At 46.3% G+C, this 15,669-nt stretch overlaps 1 long non-coding RNA gene across 1 annotated transcript in view; it reads left to right on the top strand.

The window, feature by feature from the left end:
* LOC144761922 (uncharacterized) overlaps positions 1-15,669 on the top strand; it is a 274,346-nt gene that overhangs the window by 71,460 nt on the left and 187,217 nt on the right. Inside the window, exon 2 of the long non-coding RNA XR_013595948.1 lies at positions 5,254-5,437. This is a non-coding gene — a long non-coding RNA (uncharacterized LOC144761922). The remainder of the gene's footprint in view (positions 1-5,253; positions 5,438-15,669) is intronic.

A 15,669-nucleotide genomic window follows, 5' to 3' on the forward strand; every position in this document is an offset into this window, starting at 1 on the left:
AGAGCTTGCAGAGGCAATTGGTGTGGGGGGGAAGATCTCGTATTGCTATTGCTAAATTGACACTCCCGTGGTACGATGGTGGTATTGCTCTACCTGATATCCGTCGTTACTATTGGGCGTCCCAATTGGGGGCGATAAATCATTGTATGTACGGCCCTTCACTGAATCCAGCCTTCGAACTGGACAAATGGCTTTTGCCTGGGGGTGATTACTATAGAGCTCTCTACTCCAGACCTGTCCCCCGGAATGTAACGGGTCCCACCAGGACAGCCGTCCAAGTATGGCGCCATGCCTCAATGGCATTAGGCTGGACTGATAAATTGACTCGCGCCACTCCACTGTATGCCTCCGATAGGCTCGGGTCTCTTTGGCAATCGAAGGGATTTGATAGATGGGATTTGATAGGTATCAGCAAGGTGAACGACGTATGGGCCGGAGGGAGAATGAAGACGTTTGACGAACTGAAAACTGAATACGGTCTGAATGATCGCGAATTTTTTCGCTATGCCCAGGTCCTTCACGCGGTCCTATCTGTTTTCTCCTCGGGCACGGACATACCGGAAGCATCCCCACTTGAAGACAGAATACTAGACGGGCACGTCCCGGACAGTACGATTTCGCTCATTTATAAAAAATGGATCAATTCCAGGTCCGATCTCTTGTGTCACCTTAGAGAGAGTTGGACTAGCGACGGACTAGAGCTCGACGATGAAGATTGGCAGGCGGCGATCTCCTCCCCCAAAGAGGTGGCCATCCCGGCGCGCCTCAGATTTGTACAGCTCAAAATCCTTCATAGAGTGTACGTGACTGGTCCCCGCTTGGTACACATGGGCTTTTCTGTTGATGGCCTGTGCCGGCGTGACTGTGGTCTCGTGGGCACGTTCCTACATATACTATGGGAGTGTCCCGAGATAGTGCGATTTTGGTCTCGTGTGCATGAAGTGATGAGTGAGGTTACGGGTGTGCGGTCGGTGCCGGAGGCTAGGAGATGCTTGCTGAATGTATGGGAGCCGAATGACTACAATGTACCGCAGCTCCGGTGGGTGACCCTGGGTAATATGATCGCCAAGAGGGATATTGCCCAATTATGGGGTGCTTAGGGACCGCCCAGGGTTCGGCAATGGAAACAAAACATGGATTGGTGCATGTTCAGGGAAAAAACTGTATATTTCTCGAGGTACGCCCCGTAAATGGGGGAAGATATGGACTCAATGGAACTCTTATCGTGGCGATATATGTACCCCCCCTCTCCCGGAATTGGATATCGAACTGACGTCCCCACAACCCAATGATTCCTCCACGTGATGCTATATATTGAACCGTTGAACTGATGTTGCTCCCACTGCCCCCCCCCCGAAATTCCTTACTGAGATATTGTATGACCACATGTAGACTCTCCCCACTCCTCCCACATGATGCAACCCTGTAAAGAAATGATGTCGTCTTCTTTCTCTTTGTTCCTTGCAAGTTGTTTGTGTTCTTTAAAATTAATAAAATGTTTAAAAAAAAAACAAAAAAAAAGTAAAAATGTACATGAGAAACAAAATGCAGCATTCTTGTAGGGGTAGTCAATTAGTGTTGTGGGAGGGATGAGGGGGTGGGGAGAGAGGATATAGCCAATCAGGGAGGCCTTTTGCACTGTAACCGTCCTGCTAGCTGCTGACTTGAGAGCTGTGGTTCCATGTTCGAGCCTCGGCTCGATATGTTGAACATTTTGGCACAGCACTTATTCTCCTGCCTGTCCAAGTTATATAAATGTCCATTTGAAAATTAAAACAAAAAAGCAGAGATCCTGTAGGGGTGGTGGCACAGGCAAATAGTGGTGTGGGACGGATGAGGGGTGGGGAGAGAGGGGCACGGCTAATTAATGAGGCCTTTGGGACTGTAACCTCCATTCCAGCTGAGTCAGGAGCTGGTGATCCTGTTCGAGCTTTGGCGTCGGCTCAGTATGTTGTAAATTTTGGCAAATCACTTATTTTCGGACAGGCAAGTAGTGTGGAGGGAGGGATGAGTGGGTGGGGAGTGACGGCACAAGGTGATTACACAAAACACGCAAATAAAGCTGCAGAAGCGTGCAAATATACATTAAAAAAAACTGCAATCTCGGCGATCTTGTAGAGGTGGTTCGGACAGGCAAGTAGTGTGGAGGGAGGGATGAGTGGGTGGGGAGTGACGGCACAAGGTGATTACACAAAACACGCAAATAAAGCTGCAGAAGCTAAGTAAACAGAACACTTAGCAGAGGGAGGCCAACAAAGAAAAACAAGAGCGGCCGGGAAGCGGCCAGGAAACTAAGTACGGCCGGCCACATAATTAGGGGAGGAGAAGTGTGGCAGGCAGATGTGCGGCCTGGTGAGGGGGCGGGAATGCGAGCCTGGTGGGGGCAGGCGGATTACGGAGATGCTCGTGCAAATATACATTAAAAAAAACTGCAATCTCGGCGATCTTGTAGAGGTGGTTCGGACAGGGAAGTAGTGTGAAGGGAGGGATGAGTGGGTGGGGAGTGACGGCACAAGGTGATTACACAAAACACGCAAATAAAGCTGCAGAAGCTAAGTAAACAGAACACTTAGCAGAGGGAGGCCAACAAAGAAAAACAAGAGCGGCCGGGAAGCGGCCAGGAAACTAAGTACGGCCGGCCACATAATTAGGGGAGGAGAAGTGTGGCAGGCAGATGTGCGGCCTGGTGAGGGGGCGGGAATGCGAGCCTGGTGGGGGCAGGCGGATTACGGAGATGCTCGTGCAAATATACATAAAAAAAAACTGCAATCTCGGCGATCTTGTAGAGGTGGTTCGGACAGGCAAGTAGTGTGGAGGGAGGGATGAGTGGGTGGGGAGTGACGGCACAAGGTGATTACACAAAACACGCAAATAAAGCTGCAGAAGCGTGCAAATATACATAAAAAAAACTGCAATCTCGGCGATCTTGTTGAGGTGGTTCGGACAGGCAAGTAGTGTGGAGGGAGGGATGAGTGGGTGGGGAGTGACGGCACAAGGTGATTACACAAAACACGCAAATAAAGCTGCAGAAGCTAAGTAAACAGAACACTTAGCAGAGGGAGGCCAACAAAGAAAAACAAGAGCGGCCGGGAAGCGGCCAGGAAACTAAGTACGGCCGGCCACATAATTAGGGGAGGAGAAGTGTGGCAGGCAGATGTGCGGCCTGGTGAGGGGGCGGGAATGCGAGCCTGGTTGGGGCAGGCGGATTACGGAGATGCTCGTGCTTGTGTGGTCACGTGACCCGCTTTGTGGCCACGTGACCTCACATGCACTGTGAAGAAACGCCAGTGGTTTCACTAGACGATCGAGCACTTGAATTCGATCCTATCCATTCCTGCGGAATGGGACAGGCTCGACCTAAAAATGTCGGGATGCACAAAAGTCACCCAAGTAAAGAATCCAGAAGAGGAACCCAGAGAGCAGGATTCCATTGTGTAAAGTCAGAGGGGAGACGCAAAACCAAAGGCGAATGGAAGGCTGTAAGATGCGTGCACAGGCCCTGGACCACGGGGGCATCGGTGTCTACAATCCGCAAGAAGAAGGTCTGGGGAAGTCAGAATGGGAGTTAAGGAGTAGTCTTGGCAAAAAGGGAGGCAGCAGCGAGATTGGGGGGAGGGGGCGGGCATGCTTCCCAGGCTCAGAATGGTACGGAAAAGCCCGGGAGCGTCGCATTGTAGCGCCAAGTAGAGGACTCATGGGTCCCAGATGTCCGATCTAGGTTGCTCAAGATAAACACGGTGGCTCTAGAAGAGTTGCGCAAAGTTTTCTACTGTTCTCATCTTTGCTGTCACTGCCCACAACCCGTGTGAGGGAGAATGCAAGGCTGGCCTGAATGATGATGACCCATGACACTCATGATATCCAAGCACAAGGCTTTGTAAATATCCCCAGAACCCTTAGTTTAGGGGTTCTTAAGCAGTGGTCCGTGACCCCTTAGACAATTAAATAATATTAACATGTTAATAAGTTATATATAAAGAAGCACAATTGAACATCGTAAAACGATCTGCAAATGTGAAGGAATTTGAAATTGGTGGCTAAAATTACGTTGGTATCCTCATATTAATTCATGGGACGAATGCAAGTGCATCAAACAGAGTATACTATTGACAATGGGTGACCCAAGCTAAATTTAGAAAAGCTTGAACCTTCCAGTTTAAATTAAAATGTTGGTTGTCCATTAAATAAAATATTTCATAATTTATATATTCGCTTACTGAATACTTCTTTCTGTGTTTTTGTGTTTTGTTTTGCAGTTCAAATCATTGACATTGCTATGCCTGGGTCCCTGGATTGCAATTCCTCTAATCACTTAGTGAGAGTCCCTAGATTTCATTAATTATTCAGTAGGGTCCCCAGATTCTGGTAATGATTAAGTCAATATCCACAGAAGTTAAAAGGTTAAGAACCACTGCCTTAGATAATATAACATGGGTCAAAAGTATCCCGCATACATGTAGAGTGGTTTACTGTGTACTTGTTCCACTTCAAGCTTCTTAAGCTATTTGCTGCATTGAAGCAGAGTGACTAGATGAGTTGACAGTGGATGCAGGTTTCCAATATTTCAGTGTATATACCAGAGGGGTATATAACTGTACACAGGCCCATGACACAAGATATGGACAGGAGGCCATGTGACACTGGACCTTCAACCAGAGACAAGCCAAAGCTTGAGGCTGCGCCCTGCTCTCCGATGCTCCACTATTTCTGCAGGAAGAAAAACCATACCCAAGTCTGCCCTAAAGATCCTGTCCTCAAAAGCTGTCAGTTGACATTTCGGAAGATTGAGTAGTAAGTAGTGTTTTAAAGCCCCTAAGGTCCGATTCGATTTTATGTAGGCCCGACTCCATCATGAATAATGGAAGTCGCCAACGTCTCAATCTTAGACAATAAAGTCACAATTTTTCCAGATTTATGCAGAATCATTTTCATGTTTCCCATTTGATGCAGATGTCATTTGACCTTTTCTTTCTAAGAACTGTGAAAGCAGAAAGCCATCTGATTGATAACACTTGATGCAACATCCGTCTGGGCCAAATGTCTACTTTCCTCCTAGTCAAGGTTAAATAAGAACACATACAGACATATAACCAAAATAATGTAGTCTGAATTGACGTCCTTGTACCTTATATGTTACGGAAACGTCTGGGATGCACACCTTAATGCACATAATCAATGTCAGACATTTCTTAACTTATGTCAGAAATTCCAATCTCTGATTAAATTTAATATATATGGTCTACCACTTGTCAGGAGAGGTTCTTCGCCAAAATTATTGCCAGAGATTCTGCCAGAGAAGGTACTGCCAGCACACTTTGCATCTCACTTGAAGTCCGAAGCAGAGCCCCGAAGGAAGACCACAGCATGTGTTTTTCCCTTCACCGGGAACACTGGCTTCACGTGCCCACTGATAAAGGCAGCCTTTGCTGTCAACAAGGTATGCAGTGCATCTCTACTCCCTAAGAAAATGTAGACTGCAAGTAACTCTGCCTTCCATGCTCTTAGTGTAGTGCATAGAATTAGGCATTACGGTGTTAGGCTTAAGATGACATTTTAAAACATGCTAGAAATTTTCATTTTATTCTCATTATTTATAACGTGCCTTCTTGCTGCTTTTATATTATTCTGTGTAGTTGTTTTAGATGTACTGAGAAACAGATTGTTCCTTTAGTGATAAATACTTTTACTTAAAATTGTTTATTCATCTTAGTAATAAGATTTGTTGCTGATTTCATGGTGCTTCTGATCTTTCTATGGGGTTGTTATTAATCCAAAAGCAATCCCCTATCTAAATTGCACATTGAATAGTGTTTTGCAGGGCTACAATAACCTGTCTTTTACATTCATCACTGGTGCCTTGAACCAAGTCCACCTGTGTCACCTGTGGGTGGGAAAGCACACCATGTAGAGTTACGCCAAAGTTGTAGCTTACGCAACAGTAGACCATTACGAGACAAATGCTCCTGAAAAGTTTTAAGGCCTCCTCTGGAATGGAGCATGAAGTAACCAGTTCTCCGGCTGTGAAATATGCACCATCCCTGGAGATGTAAAAGAACAAGCACAGGAGCCATCCTCTTTTAAAAAAATATAAAGGATAATATCTAGAACTGATAATGCTTTTTCCCTAGACAAGTTGCAATAAGAATGCGAAAATATGCATATGCCAAGTCGATTGTGATCATAAAAGCCTTGTCTTGAGTTAAAGGAATTACCCTTTACAAAGTCTCCATTTTGAAGGGAATTTTCTTAATCAATGTGTTGACCTTTCTTAGTTTTTTTTTTTTTAACTCTTTTTATTATTAACAAAGAACAAACAGACAAGGCAATAAAAAGCAGTACAGCTGGATATGTGTTCAAGGAGGAAGGAAAGTGCATTACAATATAATACAAAGAATCATTAGTGCGGGGGGGGCAGGGGAGAAACCAGAGTCAAAAAACATAGAGGCTAAACAACACTAGGAATGTCGGGTCAGGGGGAAAGAGGAACATCCGGAATATCTGCAAGGGGAGGTGTGCATATATCACCACGGTAGGAGTTCCATTGACCCCAGATTTTACCCCACTTCTTAGGTCTGCCCCGTGCCACATACACCGTCTTCTCTCTAAACATACACCAGTCCATGTTCTACTTCCATGCCGAGACCGTGGGTGGTCTCTGGGAACCCCACAACTGCGCAATATCTCTCTTGGCAACCATATTCCCAAGGGTCGCCCACTGCGTCTGCGCCACATCATAATCATTCGGTTCCCATACATTCAACAGACAACGCCTGGCTTCAGGCGACAGCGCAACACCCGTGACCTCCTCCATCACAGCATGCACTCGATTCCAAAACACTACCACTTCCGGACACTCCCAAATTATATGGCGGAAAGTACCAATTAAACCACAACCACGCTTACACAACCCATCCACAGAATAACCCATACGAATCAGGCGAGGGCCAGTCACATAAATCCGATGCAGGATCTTAAGCTGTACGAGTCGGAGACGGGCCGGAATCGCGACCTCCTTAGGTGAGGGTATCGCTGATTGCCAGTCCTCGTCATCCAACTCTAGACCGTCACTGGTCCAGACCTCCCTGAGTTGCGCCAACAGGTCCGCTCGATCATGGATCAATTTCTTATATATCAAAGAAATAGTGCTGTCGGGTACATAGCCATCAAGCACCCGATCTTCAAGTGGGGATGATTCCGGGATGTCAATACCTTCAGGAAAAAACGAACTCAACGCGTGGCGAATCTGCGCATAACGGAAGAATTCCCTGTCACTCAGCTTATATTCTACCTTCAACGCCTCAAAAGTCTTAATCATGCCCTTGACCCAGAGATCACTCACCCTACAAATACCAATCATATCCCACTTCTCAAATCCTTTCGTCTTCCACAGGCTACCCAATCTTTCAGACGCATAGAGCGGAGTTGCCCGGGTCAGTCGATCCCTCCATCCCATTGCCGCATTCGCACAGTGCCACACTCGCACCGCTATCTTAGTAAATGTAAATGTAATGTAAATGTATTGGACTTGTAAAGCACACGGCTGCCCGTAAGCGTCCCGGCGCTTGCTTAGGGAACCCGTCCTGTTATTCCCCTGTGAGAAACCCCGGCAGGGTGTCCACAAGGTGAAAGCCAGGCATCCCGCCGCGAGGGGCCGTAGTGGAGATTAAGCAAGCTATTGCCCAGAGTCGCAGAGTGTGAACCCGTGAGTTGAGTAGGCACCAGAGCGAGAATTGTCGAGTCCGTGGAATTTTTGAGCCCGAGACCCGCCGAGGCGGGGAATCGAACCCTGGTCCACGGTCCATCTCAGCTTCCGGGTCTGCCGCCTCTAACCACTGAGCCACGCTTCTCCCGAAAGTTTCCCTCCAGCAGATTTGGAGTAAAGCGCCCTGTTATAATCCCCACCCGGTAGCAACCACTTATCCATCTCGAACGCAGGATTTAACGCTGGACCATACATTCCATGATTGATCGCTCCCAGCTGAGAGGCCCATTATTATCGCCTGATATCCGGAAGTGCGATACCGCCGCCATACCAGGGAAGCGTCAGCTTGGCGAGGGCAATACGCGAACGCCCATCCCATATCAACCGCCTCTGCAAACTCTCCACCTCCCGAAAATAGCTCGCCGGAATTACGTCAAACGTGTTCTGGAGCGCGTATAAAAACCGCAGCAAGGACATCATTTTGAAAAGAGCTCCACGCCCGAGGGGGGATAGCGGCAACCTGCGCCAGCCCACAACGTCAGATTTTAACCGTTGGAGCGGATGAAGCAGATTACGATAGTAACGAACCACGGGGTCTAATGTTATAAAGACCCCCAGATACTTAAATCCCATGTGCGTCACCTGAATGGGACACCCGCGCGGCAAAGGAGAGATGTCACCCGAGAGCACATACACGCAGGACTTGGTCCAATTAATCACAAGGCCGGAGTTCCTCCCAAACGAGTTTAGCACATCAAACAATACAATCAACGACCTTCGAGGCGACGTGAGATACAACAAAATGTCGTCTGCATAGAGCGATAATCGGACCTTTCTTAGTTTGCTGACTATCCTGAAACCCCCTAATGCCTTGAGTGCCAGAAACACACCATTGTCGTTTGGTGGAACTGAAACAATCACTTATTTCGAGATAAAAGAATGAATTACCTGGATCATAGTTGATTTCCTGATGGGAGGGTACCTGGGCAGAAAGGTGTAGTTATGGTCATGGAATCTGGAGGTATGGAGACAAACTCTATCCTTCTTTTATCAACTTCAGGACGATCATATCTGAGACGGATGTCTCCCAAGCCCGTTGGAAATGCTTGATTAAGCCTCCAACTGACCACTCAAGGCTGTTTCTGATGTAGTTACAAATTCTTAGGCTTGTTGTTTGCGACGGCTTTACTCTTAATCAACACAGCCCATACATGGCTTTTCTTATTGCCTTCTCCTACTAGTAGTTTGATGCTGAGAAGGGGTATATCAAAATGGTTGCCTGAAGGAGGACTTCCCCAAGGATTGAGTAAATGGGGACTTTTGGAGAGTAGATGAGGAATATTTCTTCTCCTTAAAACGTTTATGAAGTTTCTTCTGTACCAAAGAGCGTTACTCACTGAAAAGGTAAATGACACTAAGTGCCACAGATTTCTGAGCTGAGCCTGTATGCCACTCCTTTAGGAAGAGATTGCTTCTACTAACAATATTCACTTCTCCAGTACTGAAGCTGTTGCAACAAGGAAAAAGATGTCAAAGAACTACATATTCTTCTCTGTGGCTTCCAGTAAAGCAGAGCATTCTGCACCTTCATTAACAGCTTTAAGGAGTTAACATATGATATTAGAGACTTTGATTGGGTCCATAAGTGCCTGCTCAGGTGGCAAGATGAGATCCTGCGTAGGAATTCTGTATTGCTGCATTTATTTATTTATTTATAAAACTTGTTAAGCGCACGACTACCCGGAGGTGTCTCGGCGATGGACAGAAAGATAGGCTCCTTAAAGATATCCTGTCCTGCCATTGAGGTAAGACCTAAGAAAAACCAAAGGTGGTGATGGACGGAGCGTTGACAATACAAACACTCACCCCCAGTCAACTGATCTGGGTTTAATCCATCACCGTTCTTTAGCTCACTCCGCCACCCCAGTTCAGACATGGCCATGTGCAAATCAGTCTGACCCTGTGCCTAATGGGAACAGTCCAGCCCGAACTGCCAAGCCATATCTTCCCTGAACCGGAATCAAGCTTCCCAGGACCAGTTTCTGGCATTACAGCCGTCTTCAGCCGGGCTTGCTTGACACCAGTGGCAAAGTGAGCAAGGGACTCACGTCTGAGTATACCCTGCCAACTTAGGGCGAACAAAGAAAAACCAAAGGTGGTGATGGACGGAGCGTTGACAATACAAACACTCACCCCCAGTCAACTGATCTGGGTTTAATCCATCACCGTTCTTTAGCTCACTCCGCCACCCCAGTTCAGACATGGCCATATGCAAATCAGTCGGACCCTGTGCCTCATGGGAACAGTCCAGCCCGAACTGCCAAGCCATGTCTTCCCTGGACCGGAATCAAGCTTCCCAGGACCGGTTTCTGGCATTTCAGCCGTCTTCAGCCCGGCTTGCTTGAATCCAGTGGGAAAGTGAGCAAGGGACTCACGTCTGAGCATACCCTGCCATCTTATGGCCAAGCTGCCATGTTAGGGTCAGTCATGGCAGCTTGGCTTCTGACGGCGGCAGACGCGAAGTAAAAAGCGCTTTTTGTTATCTTAAAACTGCGGAGCGGGAATTGACCCGGAATACACGCAAGCTCCGACTGGGTGACACTCGTGATGTACAACGCTTGATACGAAAGTGTTTGGGGACGCGCTACTCGGAGTTCTGTCATCCCAACGCCTGAATACCCATTACAGACGCTACACCACCCAGTTCAGGGTGGCTCACCTCGGTCAACTAGATTACTCGTTTTTTGTCACCCCAGCGCCTGAGCGCCTGAATACCCATTACAGACGCTACACCACCAAGTTCAGGGTGGCTCACCTTGGTCAAACTAGACCATCCGTCTATCCCGGTACAGGAGGACGGAGGCAGCCCATTAATATTCAGTGGGTTAATTCTATGAACTGTCTACGGTAAAAACGTGTGTGCAACATTCGTCCTGAGGAAGACCCGCAGGTCGAGGCTCCAACTTGCCCATGTACCAAAAGACGGGTCGAAACGTCGACGCCCCTTTTTTCATGTACAGATAGGACCACTCCGGAAAACCATTATACATGTCATTGTTCGACTGTATAAATGTGTGAAATATAAAAGCAACTAATTGTGGCTTTGTCTGTGATACTAGCTGAATCTTTAGTACAGCTGGAACATTTTTTTAACTGAAAATTTCTTTCCACTTGTCACTTTTTTCTTTTTGAGGCTTACACCCTTCTCACCACAATCACTCTTCTTTTTCCTGCACTACTTTAGAAGCTGCTTGCTCTCTTTTTACCGTTAGTTTGAAATTGTATATAATTGTATAAATGTATATAAAAACAGCATATCAAAATGGAGTAAATTATTAAACTCCCAAGTTTTTTCAAATAAATCTTTGGTTTGTGTCAGGTATTTCCATAAGAATCCTGTTTTGCGCAGGTTGCCTTAGTGTTAATCATGATTGATTCAACTGAGCGTTTTTGATTTAAGAAGCTCATTAAACTAATTAATTTTGTGCAGATTTCGTCTGTTGACATAAAAAGATTTGGGTTGGGACCATTGTTTCTAGTATAACGCTATCTACCCAGGTCCTTGAACCTCATTGGGCTACCCCATTCCAGTAATGGAGAATATTAAAATAAGCAGATTGTTGTATGGACACTGAGCTAATGAATTTCAACCCTGCTTTAGTCATGAAAAACCATATTCTACAGTCATGTAGAGTTTGACTCTATTCCGGTATAAAAACCACAGCAGGTTTGGATCTCTCGGCTTGCTTTTGAGACTTGTGAACAGGATGCTGCAGCATCTCTCTGGGCTGTAGCTCTTTACACTTCAGCTCTTGATTCTCCAGATCACCTGAGCCCAGCATTTCTCCTGAATTTCTTTATCACTTCATGCTCTCCAGAGTTGAGGTGCCAGGACCCATTGTCTCCAAAGCCCCCTTATGTCATCTTCCTCACCAAAACCTGGCTCAACCCCCACATCTGCGCCCGACATCACCTCAATGACACCAGATGGATACAAGATTGCACATCGAGACTGCATCAACAAATACAGAGGCAGAATCGCCATCATCCACAAAGAGACCATCCTCTTCACCACCCCCGTGGACAATGCCACTCCAATCATAGGAAATGTAAGAGGGTGGGAAACCCAATATACCCTTGCGGGCTTGGGCGAATACACAAGGTTAAAACGGTGCCAGCAAGGGATTTTATTTGAAAGAAGAATCAACAGATTCCAGACTTGAGTCTTATCTCTATGTATTAGTCTGATCAAGCAACTTTGATATCTGATTTCAGTTATATATATTCGTCTATCAATTAGATAATGGAAAAAGAAGCAACAAGGGAAATCTGTTTTATCAAAATAATTATTTCTTTTTTATATATTTTTCAAAATTCATAGGGTACATTCCAACAGCTAAACAACTGATCATAATGCTATCAAATGAAAAAGAAATCACAAATTATTCCTAAAATTCATCTGAAGAAGGTCTTAAGGAGTAACTCAACATAAAGACCGAAACGTCGACTATCAAGTCCATTTCTTCGTCTATTATTTAATTGTACAAGCGACTTTATTTTAAGAAAAATGGATGTCACTTGTTATTTTGATTGATTAGATTGGTTTGGACTTTATTTTCAGATTAATTTTAGGAATAATTTGTGATTTCTTTTTCATTTGATAGCATTATGATTAGTTGTTTAACTGTTGGAATGTACCCAATGAATTTTGAAAAATATATATAAAAGAAATAATCATTTTGATAAAACAGATTTCCGTGTTGCTTTTTCCATTATCTAATTGATAGACGAATATATATAACTGAAATCAGATATCAAAGTTGCTTGATCAGACTAATACATAGAGATAAGACTCAAGTCTAGAATCTGTTGATTCATCTTTCAAATAAAATCCCTTGCTGGCACCGTTTTAACTCCAATCATAGAGCACCTCAATTTACAACTCCAAATTGACAGCAAAACCACCTGAGAGGCACCCTCACCTACAGACATCCAGGACCTCGCCTCAGCTTCTGCGACGTCATCCCCAAATTCATTGCCCTGCTCGCTTCAAGCACTACATCTCCTCAGTGACATTCATTTTCATCTCGATGATCTCAATGACACCACCACTGCAAATGTACTAAAAAGTATGAACATCTGCCTCACCCAGCTTGTCACAAACCCGACACACATCACTGGTCACACACCAGACTCCATCTTCACAGCCAGAGTCAAATACAGCCACATCCCTGAGCTCACCTGGACAGACCACTCCATTGTCCATTTCACCATCGCAGGTTCCCCTGGCTTTGCTACCAAGCTGCCCATCACTGCAGCTGGAACACAGTATCTGAGAGCCAGTGGACTGACATCCTCAACACCTCCCATATTGTCACCTCAAATAACCTAGAACAAGCCGTCAAGAGTCTCTCTACCTGGATCACTGACTGCACTGACAGAGTCCCCCTATCAAACCCACCAAACTCAAGAGACCCTCCAAACAAGCCAGCTGGTATACCGTGGAACTGAGAACCACCAAACAGAAATGCAAGTGGCTTGAAAGGAGATTGTGCACTAGCAAAGAGCCCACAGACTGAACTACTCTTAAGACATCCCTCAACGAATACCAACAGCTCCTAAAAAAAAACAAAAAAATGCCCTCGCCGACCACATCGTAGCCAGCTCCAACCACAGCAAAGAACTCTTGAGCATCGTCAGTGAGTTCTCCAACCCCTCAGCCTCCAAAAACATCATCACCCCCTCCTAGGAACTCTGCAACACCCTTGCAGATATCTTCTATGACAAAATCGCCACCATCTTCAAAAATGTCATACCCTAACCAACCGCTGGTGAAAATCTCAACCTCCAGGCTCCCACAGGTGCAAACCATGAACACCTGGGACGAGCTCACCATGCAAAACACCACCACCATCATGAAATCCATTCACTCTGGAGCACCCTCAAAACTCTGCCCCCATAATATCTTCACCCTCAGGAACAAGATAATTAGCAAGAAACTCACCGCCATCTCAACACTTCCATCACCATGGCCACATTCCCCAAAGAATGCAAACAGTCTGAGGTCAAGCCTCTTCTCAAGGAACAAACTACCGCCCCCAGCTACCTCAAGAAGTACCGTCTCATCTCTCTGCTCCCCTTCCCAGCCAAAGTCCTTGAAACGGCCATTAACCGCCAACTCACGGAGCACGTGGAGAACAACAGTCTTCGGAACACCACCCAATCCGGATTCTGCATCAACCACAGCACCGAAACCGCCCTAATCGTTGCCTCCAATGACATCTGAACCCTCCTTGAACAGGAAGAAACGGCAGCCCAGATCCTCCTCGACCACTCAGCTGTATCTCACAACACCGTCATTGGAATCCAAGGAAACGCTCACAGGTGGATTGCCTCCTTCCTCACCGGAAGAACCCAGAGAGTTTGCCTGCATTCATTCAACGCCAAAACCAAGCGCATCATCTGCGGTGTACCTCATTGCTAGTCCTTCAGCTCCACTCTGTTCAACACCTACATGACTCCCTTGGCCAAGATTGTCAGAACACAAAGACTTAACATCATATCCCACACAAGCAATGCCCAGCTCATCTTCTTGCTGTCGGAAGACCCTTCACCACCATGGCCAACTTCCACAGATGCATGACTAGCATCTCTAACTGGATGAAAGACAACTGCCTAAAATTCAACACAGATACAACAGAAGTGCTAATCTTCTGGAATAACTTCTCAACGTGGAACGACTTCTGGTGGCCCTCCAAACTAGGAGCCTCACCAACTCCGACTGACCATGCCTGCACCTTAGCCTCATCCTGGACAGCAAGCCCACCATTAAAAACCATATCAATGCAGTTTCCTCTGACTGCTTTCTCACCCTTCGCATGCTCCAAAAGATCTTCAAATGGTTCTCTGTCAAAACAAGAAGAACCGTTACTCAAGCCCTAGTCACCAGCCGGCTGGACTACGGCAATGCTCTATGTAGGAATCGCGGCGGTACAAAAGGGGGTGGTGAATCACAGCGCACCTCCCCAGATGAACCAACATCACCCCCACCTCAGAAAGCTACACCGGCTGCCCATTAAGAAGAGATGTAAATTCAAGATGCTGATCCACACCTGCAAAGCCTTACACAAACAAGCACCACCATACATCAACCACCGCCTGAGCATTCGCCAACTCACAAGACACCTGCACTCCGCCTCCCTCTCCCTCACTTACAACCCCCGACATCTGCCAATGCAACAGTGGAGGATGCTCTTTCTCCTACCACACAGTTAAGTCCTGGAATGACCTCCTCATTCACCTCTTAACCACATCCTCTCTTCTGGAATTCGGGAAAGGACTCAAGACCTGGCTGTTCAACTGACCCCTCCCCCCTCTCCTGCCGCATCGTTCACAGCACCGGGACATCCATTATGGGTGAATAGCCGCACTTTACAAGTCCTGTCTGGCTTATTGATTGATATGTTCATGAGCATCACAATGTGATTGGCAGGAATACCTCTGAAACATTACCAGGTAAAACCATTGTATCCGCCTTTTGTGATCATGAGCATTCGAATTTTCACAAATCAGAGCAGGCTAAACAGCTCATAAGTTGACAAGTTGTTTAAGCCTCAAAAACATACCACTGCATTATGCATGAGTGGGCAGGCCCTAGACCTGCCTACTTTTGCAGAACTCGGAGATGACAAAAGAAAGGCCCTTATCCAACCCCCACCTGTCCTAGCCTTGACGGGGGGATAGAAATGCACTAAGGTCTTTCCACAGGATGAGGTGTAAAGAATAAACTGCCTGGGCCTTGCTAAGTGGTTGGCGAAATGTCCCACAAAATGACATTGTAAAATGAACATCAAGGCAGCCGATGTGGTCCACCATCACCCTAATTCATTTGAGGATTTAGGAAAAACGCACAACAGCCCGGATGCCTATTTGCCATATTAGCAGCTAATGGTCATAAAAAAGAAATT

Source organism: Lissotriton helveticus, chromosome 6 (genome assembly GCF_964261635.1).
Source record: "Lissotriton helveticus chromosome 6, aLisHel1.1, whole genome shotgun sequence".
Taxonomy (NCBI): domain Eukaryota; kingdom Metazoa; phylum Chordata; class Amphibia; order Caudata; family Salamandridae; genus Lissotriton; species Lissotriton helveticus.